The 6,000-nt window shown below is 42.4% G+C and overlaps 1 long non-coding RNA gene across 1 annotated transcript in view; it reads right to left on the bottom strand.

Annotated features, from left to right (window-relative positions):
* Positions 1-460: 460 nt before the first annotated feature.
* The window catches only part of LOC119847896, a 67,890-nt gene continuing 62,350 nt past the window's right edge, over positions 461-6,000 (bottom strand). Inside the window, exon 3 of the long non-coding RNA XR_005290175.1 lies at positions 461-1,378. This is a non-coding gene — a long non-coding RNA (uncharacterized LOC119847896). The remainder of the gene's footprint in view (positions 1,379-6,000) is intronic.

The following is a 6,000-nucleotide window of genomic DNA, read 5'->3' as shown; positions in this document are numbered from 1 at the left end:
TTCAAGTTAAAGGTTTTTTGGCAAACTACATTCTGGTATTGTTTTCCTGACTTCACTGGAGTTTACAATGGGAAGATATCTGAAGGTTATTTGGGTTACTCAGTATATAGAAGGGAACGGCAGGGGTAATACCTCTCTTATGAATTGCAGACTCTTGCCAGACCTGATCCACCTCTCACTACAGAGCTCCAATGGGAATTAAGCAGTGCATGTGCACTGGCTTTCTGCACAGCAGTGAATGTTTACACACAGGCCCAGATTCACAAAGGTGTTTAGGTGCCTTGTACATACTGATTTCAATAAGAGTCAGCGCCTAAGGAGATCTGTGAACCTGGGCCACAGTGGTTGCTAAATAAGGAATGGAGCAGAAAGAAAAACCAGAAGGCTGGTATTATGATACAGAATCAGTTTAATGTGAAAAAAACAAGAATAGTACACAGCAAGAGACAGAAGGAATGCACAGGAGAAAGAATATATTTCCAGGGTTTCAAGAAGGTCTGCAATGAATCACTGGCTTCAAGGTGATACATTTCACACCAGATGTTGTTCTTTCTTCATTGCAGCTGTAAAGTTTGACAATTAAGGCCTGTTTGCAGCCATTTTGAGATATGTCTTTCATCACAGTCAGAATCAAACAAGACAAAGCACAACTTAATCCAGGACTAAGCTGCCTCACCAATATACAACTTTTGTAGCACTGTTGAAACCAGAGACCAATGGCACATATTCATGAAAAGGCCAGAACACATAGGGCTCGATTCTCATTGGCACAATGGCCCCTTACACAGATCTTTAAGGAGCCTTCAAGTGAGTGTAAATGTTTTTTGACCCACCCACAAGGCTCTTGCTTCACTTACTGTGTCACAGTGGCCTAAAGGGACCTTCATGGAATTGAGATGCATGCCTAAACTGATCATTCTAGAAGAAGCAGAGAGTTTGGAAAGTATTAGAGGAAACAGTCATAAAGTGTAACGGGGGAAATAGAGATATGGGGCAGATTTACTGAGGAGCTGAGCACACACGACTCCCAGGGGAGTCAAGGACGCTCTGCATTTCTGAAAACCATTGTCCATAAACTCAGCCAAAAATCTGAATCTTGCTTTATATTTCCTGGTCTTTCCATGTTCCAGGTCTATTCCTCCTCAGCAAAACATGGCCAACCGTTTCCATAGCCATACCCACAGCCCCACTGGTAAGGGTAAGGGTAACAGCATTTGTAGTGATGGCCCCAACCATACTGGTACGGCCTTTGGTAACACCATGGTCTACAGTAGCCATAACTTCTGTAACCACGATAGCCTCCATAGCAGCAGGGGTTATAGTACAATTCGCCGATAATACTTTCATCAAAAGACATCTTTCTGTGTTGGAGGTACACCTGAAACACAGCAGGGGAAAGAGTCAACATAATGCACTAGGGATGGTGGAATAAAGGATCAAGGCTCAGTTACTATTGTACTGGAGACCAAGTACAGAGAGCAGGCAAATGATGACCTAGACCCACAGTTCCTGGCTATGTGTGGCCTCCCATTTCTTTGTACTAGTCCTCTTCTTCCACTTACTCTTAACCTCCTTCTCAACTAAGCTCTTTGACCCTCTCAATCCCTTTCTCTGAAAAATATTGACAGTAGATTAAACATATGATAGAGACCCTTTCTATGAATGAGATATTTACTCCCTTTGACAAAATGTTTATTCAAAGCATGGCAGGAATAAAATTCATAATGTTCGTTTCCCTGTGTGCATTTTGCCACAGCATGCTAACCACTTCTCTCCTTGAGCAGATTATGGCGTTGCGGGTTGTCAAGCTTGTGAGGCAGCAAGACTTGCTAATGAGTGAATGGACAATAATCTATTTTCAATACAAAACTCGAAGGACCAGATTGTCAGCTGGGTTAAATCAGCTCAATTACACTTAATTTAAAGGAGCTATGCTAATTTACACCAGCCAAAATCTGCATCTAAAATTGTGAGTTGCACACATAACATAGGAATTGTCATACTAGATCAGACTGGAGGTCCACTGAAACAATTACTCTGTCTCAAACAGTATTGAGTACCAGCCACTTCCCAATGAAGTAGAACAACACTGAAATGGCCCTTTATGGAAGAAAGTGGAGGGGTTTCTTCCCAAAACCCCTCAATGAAAGCTGTGCATTGAGATTATTCAGAGCTGCCAAAGGGATTCCAATTTCCTGTCTCCAGTTAGGAGTCATAGGAACGCTGTGTCAGAAACACGTATGTTCCTCTGCAAATCCCACGCTTAACTTCTAAAACCTGAATCCGCTAATGTCTGCAACTTAACAGTCACAAAAAATGACAGAAAAACTCCTTAAAATTGCTGAGAATCACAGAGTCAACATACAAGATTTAGTCCTGAATTGAAGAGATTACTTATGTGACACCTCAAAAGTTAGAGAGAGATTGATTCAAATCAGACTTATCTAGTTCACCGAGGACAGTAAGTCAAGAGAAGTGGTTAGAAGAGCCCTGAGTGGCGGGAGCTTTTATAGAGTTTTTCAAACTGTCTGGAGGAACAGAGACACCATTTGTGCATCAGGTCCTTATTAGTTACAAAACACATTTTATTGGAGTGTTTGTTGTGACTCTTTTAAGTGAGGTAACTCTTTCCTCAGTCTTTATGTTCATTAGTCTATTCTCAACCTCACATGGTACAACATGCAAACTACACCCTGCAGGTTTCATTCCTATGAAAATTTTCATGGGTATGCTACATTCCTGTATCATTCTCCTGACTTCATTGGGAAGTGGGAATGAATCTGAAGGAAATTTAGACATGGATCTGAGCATCAGTAGCATGTACAACAATCCAGTCTGGTCTTTCAAATCCATGCTGATATTGGTTTGGGATATTCCAGCATTAAACACTGCAATTTCAGGGAGCCTGTATTCTGTGTACTCTGCACATCCACCCATAATGCATCTAATCCAATGCATACTGAAATGAATGGTAGAGCATCGTGGCAGAAGCACACAGTACTATTTGTTCCAGTGCTGCTCGTTGATTGTGTTCAGGGTTGGTGGCACAATGTTTTATAAAGGCCTGGACTTACAATCTTGAACCTAGAATCACATATCCATCCATGAGCAGCTAAGAGAAGGGAGCTCTTATGGGAAAGTGTGTCAAGAGAGCCCAAGTGAAAGACAGGAAGATGAAAAAAAGGCATCACTGACCAAGCAAGAGACCTTGTGGAATGAGTTAGGTGAATGCATACTCTCACCAACTGGATGTCATGTTTCCAGGTCTCTCTCTTGCAGAAATAGTTCCAGTAATCAACAGAGCTGGAACGATTTACAGCTGGCTCAATAACTATACAAAGGAATTTTATGTAAAAGAGAAACACGTAGCTGCTATATAATGAAAATCTACACAGCTACAAATTATGAAGCGAGAAATCATGACCTAACTAAGTCCTAGAAATGAGAGCAACTGAAATACATTTTTGAAGTGACTCTATTATTCAAACATGGGCATCGTCTATGAACAAAACATCAACATTGTAATCATACAACACTTTGCATATATAGAACTTTAATGACTGTTTGTGAAGTGGGTGGTATCCTGAGTTACCACTTACCATCCGACACAAAAGTGTCCGTATCCTTATTTTCTATGAAAATAAACAGAGGCACGCTATGCGGAAGGTCACCCAAGGAGTCAGTTGCAGAGATAGCAATAAAACCACGTAGTCCAATTTCTCATGCCACATGCTACTCTCTGGGTTGAACATTAGTAAACCTCATTACGTGACATTAATCAAGTGTTTTGTTAATAACTTTTCTTGTTTTGGGCTTCCTTATATGCAATTTACATGACTGTAATGATTACGGCGACTCTATCGTATTCTTGTTTTGTTTGGCAAGCTTCTGGACGAATTCTCTTCTGATCTAAGCGTAAGCAAAGACCAACTAAATAATGTGCTGATCCACTTTAATTTTGCCATCTTTGTACATGGAGATACTAATTTTCCAAAGGAATGATCAGGATGTAAATTATATAAATGTTCATTGGTGGCTTAAGATTATAAATTGCCATTTATAATTCAAATATTAAGTACTGAAGTGATAAGACACAAGTCTTCCTGTGCAAAATCCAGATGTTATTGTCAAACAAAATCTTAACTCCAGCCTCGTTTGCCTCAAAACATTTTTCCTCCTCCTCCTCCAGCAACATGGACCCTTCACTTGTTCCACATTTATTTGCTGAGTATGTCAGTTACATAGCTGGTAATCAGTGGTGTAGGATAGTCAACTTGAATTTAGAATTCCAATATAAAGTTTGGTCACTCCGATGCAGAAGAATCAGAAGATATTTCCTCCAGAAACTTGTCAAAACAAAACAAAAAAAGAACTCATGAATGCATCTCTCTATGCCAGGGGTTCTCAAAAATTATGACAGCACCACAGGAGGTGAGCCTAAAGCCTGATCCTACCCAAGTCCTGCTACTCGCGGGGGGGGGGGGGGGGGGGGCAAAGCAAAAGCCCCACTGCCCCAGGCCATGGGGACAAAGCCGAAGCCCAAGGGCAGAGGCCTGTAAGCTTAGCCCCACTACCCAGGGCTAAAGCCTTCTGGCTTTGGCTTGGGCTTTGGCCCTGGGCCTCAGCAAGTCTAAACCAGCTCTGGAGACCCTATTAAAATGGGGGTCACAACCCACTTTGGGGTCCTGACCCACCGTTTGAGAACCGCTGCTCTATGTATTACTCTCCTCTTAGTCACACATTTAGAATCCAAAAATCTGAAGGGTCTCACAGGGTCCAGGCTCAATGGGAAGCACGTGTTTTCAAGACTAATGTGTCTAATTCTGTCTCTGCAACTCATTTCCTGTAAGACCTTATTCTCAATGTGCCTTTGTTTATCCACGTAGATAACAGGGATGATATCACTTGTGATGGATGTTCCACTTCCTTGACACACTGGATATCAACCCTCTTCGCAAACACTCATTAAGGCTTTTGATGTCTAAAGTATTGAATTATGATAATAATGATAGTTTGTTCCTGGAAGACACCCTTGAATTGAGTAACAGCATCACTTTACAAGGAATTAATATCTAGACCAGAGATTCTCAAACTTCATTGCACCATGACCCCCTCTGACAAAAATTACTACATGACCCCAAGAGGAGGAACTGAAGCCTGAGCCCACCCAAGCCCCACTACTCCAGAAGGGTGGAGGGGAAGGGGTCAAACCAAAGATCAAGGGCTTCAGCCCTGGGCAGAGAGCTTGTAAGTGGGTGGTGCGTCTCAGGCTTCAGCCCTGGGCAGTGGGGCTCGGGTTTCGGCTTTGGCCCCAGGTCCCAACCGGTCTAAAACCAGCCCTGACAACCCCATTAAAATGGGATTGCGACCCACTTTAGGGTCCCAACCTTCTAAGGTGTTCAGAGCCTTAGAATCACAACAAGGCTTCTCAGGCTGATTCCAGGAAACTTTCCATGGAGTGTATGTTACATCAACATCATTCTCCTAACAGTAGACAAGCATTCTGCAAACTCAGGGTATTCCAGCATGCCTTAAACTGATCAGATTTTAAATAAGTCTGATCTCAGCCCATAGCCTTAGCTAAGAAAGCCACATTTCCATCTTTCCTGTGTTTCATCTGAGACTTTATCTGCTGCTTTTTCCATGCAAGACAAGAATTGTGTTGGCTGTTGTTGGATGGAGATCATGTGACTGATGCCAGAAATGTTCCAAGGTTTATCTCAAAGCCTTTATCAAACATAACTTGCTTTCACCCACCACCAACCCTCACCTCAAACCAGGAGCAGCCCTGCAAGAGGAAGCACAGTGAGCTTCTGCCATGGTGATCGCCCTCATCCCACAGCACTGGTGCCACAACTAATTGAATTTCTAATTAACCTCAGGGGAAACTCACCCCTAAGCAGAGGGTCAGCACAAATGCCGGTGCAAATCTCAGGTCCCTGTTAAGATCTTTTTTGGAACTGTAAGTGGGACTTAAGTGGTTCATAGGTCTTAAACTGT

The sequence above is a fragment of the Dermochelys coriacea genome, chromosome 24 (genome assembly GCF_009764565.3).
Source record: "Dermochelys coriacea isolate rDerCor1 chromosome 24, rDerCor1.pri.v4, whole genome shotgun sequence".
NCBI classification, from domain to species: Eukaryota; Metazoa; Chordata; order Testudines; family Dermochelyidae; genus Dermochelys; species Dermochelys coriacea.
The sequence above is the reverse complement of the archived record's forward strand: the minus strand, read 5'-3'. Positions and strand labels throughout refer to the sequence as shown.